Source organism: Procambarus clarkii, chromosome 75 (assembly GCF_040958095.1).
Source record: "Procambarus clarkii isolate CNS0578487 chromosome 75, FALCON_Pclarkii_2.0, whole genome shotgun sequence".
Taxonomy (NCBI): Eukaryota; Metazoa; Arthropoda; class Malacostraca; order Decapoda; family Cambaridae; genus Procambarus; species Procambarus clarkii.
Genome location: NC_091224.1, coordinates 19,461,518 through 19,465,527, shown reverse-complemented (window position 1 = coordinate 19,465,527; position 4,010 = coordinate 19,461,518).

The window sequence follows — 4,010 nt, the reverse complement described above, 5'->3', positions numbered from 1 at the left end:
ATATAGCAAGTTGTATCAACGTTCTAATACGTCATAAACACGTTCAGCCAAGATGTAACAACTTTATTACAAGTTGTAACAAGCGGAAAATAGAGACAGTTTAGGTTTGTGTTTCCAGGGTTGTGCGTGTTCCAGCCATGCTAAATAATGTCTTTATCTGCCTTGTTAATTCCTCTGAGAATTTTGTATGTGGTAAACATGTCTCCTCTAACTCTTCTGTCTGCCAACGATGTGAGGTTCAAATCGTAAAGCTTTACCTCGTAGTTCTGGAACTAGTCTAGAGGTATACCTTTGAACCATACCTAGCTTCGTCTTGTGCTTGACTAGATATGGACTCCACGCTGGAGCTGCATACTCCAGGATTGGTCTGACATATGTGGTATACAAGGTTCTGACTTATCCTTGCTCAAATTTCTAAACGTAGTTCTGATGTCAGCCAGGCTCGCATATGCCGCTGATGATATCTCTTTAATCCCTGAAATCAATCCCAGGACCTCATCTGTATATGTTTCACTATTTCATTTTCCATTTGATATCTTATTCTTGGCCTCCGGCTAACTCCAACTAACTTCATTACATTTACTCGAGTTACATTCTAGCAGCCATTTGTTGGACTATTCTTTCCACTTATACGGGTGATCTTGTAGACCCTTATTGTCTTAAGCCTCAATATTTTTACGCTTCCTCTTGTAGATCATTTATATGTATGAGAACGTGCGTGCGTGCGTGAGCGCGTGGCGTGGGATGTGCGTGCGTGCATGCGAGCCGCCTGATGACTTTGTGTGATTAATTCAGGAGAAGCGTGGAGGACCTGGAGTAGGAGCTCCAGTGATTAATCACCTCACACTCATTAGTTAGAACGTCGGGGGCCCCACTCGGGGGTCCTTCCAGTGGTCCCTCGTCCACCACCAGTGGTCCCTCTCCACCACCAGTGGTCCCCCTCCACCACCAGTGGTCCCCCTCCACCACCAGTGGCCCCCCCTCCACCACCAGTGGTCCCTCTCCACCACCAGTGGCCCCCCCTCCACCACCAGTGGTCCCTCTCCACCACCAGTGGCCCCCCCTCCACCACCAGTGGTCCCTCTCAGCCACCAGTGGTCCCTCGTCCACCAGTGGTCCCTCTCCACCACCAGTGGTCCCCCTCCACCACCACCAGTGGTACCTCTCCACCACCAGTGGTCCCTCTCCACCACCAGTGGTCCCCCCTCCACCATCAGTGGTCCCTCTCCACCACCAGTGGTCCCTCTCCACCACCAGTGGTCCCCCTCCACCACCAGTGGTCCTTCTTCACCACCAGTGGTCCCTCTCCATCACCAGTGGTCCCCCTCCACCACCAGTGGTCCCTCCTCCACCACCAGTGGTCCCTCTCCACCACCAGTGGTCCCTCTCCACCACCAGTGGTCCCTCTCCACCACCAGTGGTCCCTCTCCACCACCAGTGGTCCCTCCTCCACCACCAGTGGTCCCTCCTCCACCACCAGTGGTCCCTCTCAGCCACCAGTGGTCCCTCTAAGCCACCAGTGATCCCTCTCCACCACCAGTGGTCCCCCTCCACCACCAGTGGTCCCTCCTCCACCACCAGTGGTCCCTCTCCACCACCAGTGGTCCCTCTCCACCACCAGTGGTCCCTCCTCCACCACCAGTGGTCCCTCTCAGCCACCAGTGGTCCCTCTAAGCTACCAGTGGTCCCTCTCCACCACCAGTGGTCCCTCTCCACCACAAGTGGTCCCCCTCCACCACCAGTGGTCCCTCTCCACCACCAGTGGTCCCTCTCCACCACCAGTGGTCCCTCTCCACCACCAGTGGTCCCTCTCCACCACCAGTGGTCCCCCTCCACCACCAGTGGTCCCCCTCCACCACCAGTGGTCCCTCTCCACCACCAGTGGTCCCCCTCCACCACCAGTGGTCCCTCTCCACCACCAGTGGTCCCTCTCCACCACCAGTGGTCCCCCTCCACCACCAGTGGTCCCTCCACCACCACCAGTGGTCCCCCTCCACCACCAGTGGTCCCCCCTCCACCACCAGTGGTCCCCCTCCACCACCAGTGGTCCCTCTCCACCACCAGTGGTCCCCCTCCACCACCAGTGGTCCCTCCACCACCACCAGTGGTCCCCCTCCACCACCAGTGGTCCCCCCTCCACCACCAGTGGTCCCCCCTCCACCACCAGTGGTCCCTCTCCACCACCAGTGGTCCCCCCTCCACCACCAGTGGTACCTCTCCACCACCAGTGGTCCCTCCCCACCACCAGTGGTCCCTCTCCACCACCAGTGGTCCCCCTCCACCACCAGTGGTCCCCCCTCCACCACCAGTGGTCCCTCTCCACCACCAGTGGTCCCCCCTCCACCACCAGTGGTACCTCTCCACCACCAGTGGTCCCCCCACCACCAGTGGTCCCCCCACCACCACCAGTGGTCCCCCCACCACCAGTGGTCCCCCCACCACCACCAGTGGTCCCCCCACCACCACCAGTGGTCCCTCTCCACCACCAGTGGTCCCTCTCCACCACCAGTGGTCCCTCTCCACCACCAGTGGTCCCTCTCCACCACCAGTGGTCCCCCTCCACCACCAGTGGCCCCCCCTCCACCACCAGTGGTCCCTCTCCACCACCAGTGGTCCCCCCTCCACCACCAGTGGTCCCTCTCCACCACCAGTGGTCCCCCCTCCACCACCAGTGGTACCTCTCCACCACCAGTGGTCCCTCTCCACCACCAGTGGTCCTCCCTCCACCACCAGTGGTCCCTCTCCACCACCAGTGGTACCTCTCCACCACCAGTGGTCCCTCTCCACCACCAGTGGTCCCTCTCCACCACCAGTGGTCCCCCTCCACCACCAGTGGCCCCCCCTCCACCACCAGTGGTCCCTCTCCACTACCAGTGGTCCCCCTCCACCACCAGTGGTCCCTCTCCACCACCAGTGGTCCCCCCTCCACCACCAGTGGTACCTCTCCACTACCAGTGGTCCCCCTCCACCACCAGTGGTCCCCCCTCCACCACCAGTGGTCCCTCTCCACCACCAGTGGTCCCCCTCCACCACCAGTGGTCCCTCTCCACCACCAGTGGTCCCCCTCCACCACCAGTGGTCCCCCCTCCACCACCAGTGGTCCCTCTCCACCACCAGTGGTCCCCCTCCACCACCAGTGGTCCCTCTCCACCACCAGTGGTCCCTCTCCACCACCAGTGGTCCCCCTCCACCACCAGTGGTCCCCCCTCCACCACCAGTGGTCCCTCTCCACCACCAGTGGTCCTCCCTCCACCACCAGTGGTACCTCTCCACCACCAGTGGTCCCTCTCCACCACCAGTGGTCCCCCTCCACCACCAGTGGTCCCCCCTCCACCACCAGTGGTCCCTCTCCACCACCAGTGGTCCCTCTCCACCACCAGTGGTCCCCCTCCACCACCAGTGGTCCCCCTCCACCACCAGTGGTCCCTCTCTACCACCAGTGGTCCCTCTCCACCACCAGTGGTCCCCCCTCCACCACCAGTGGTACCTCTCCACCACCAGTGGTCCCTCTCCACTACCAGTGGTCCCCCCTCCACCACCAGTGGTCCCTCTCCACCACCAGTGGTCCCCCACCACCACCAGTGGTCCCCCCTCCACCACCAGTGGTCCCTCTCCACCACCAGTGGTCCTCCCTCCACCACCAGTGGTACCTCTCCACCACCAGTGGTCCCTCTCCACCACCAGTGGTCCCTCTCCACCACCAGTGGTCCCTCTCCACCACCAGTGGTCCCCCTCCACCACCAGTGGTCCCTCTCCACCACCAGTGGTCCCTCTATACCACCAGTGGTCCCTCTCCACCACCAGTGGTCCCTCTCCACCACCACCAGTGGTCCCTCTCCACCACCAGTGGTCCCTCTCCACCACCACCAGTGGTCCCTCTCCACCACCAGTGGTCCCTCTCCACCACCAGTGGTCCCTCTCCACCACCAGTGGTCCCCCTCCACCACCAGTGGTCCCCCTCCACCACCAGTGGTCCCTCTCCACCACCAGTGGTCCCTCTCCACCACCAG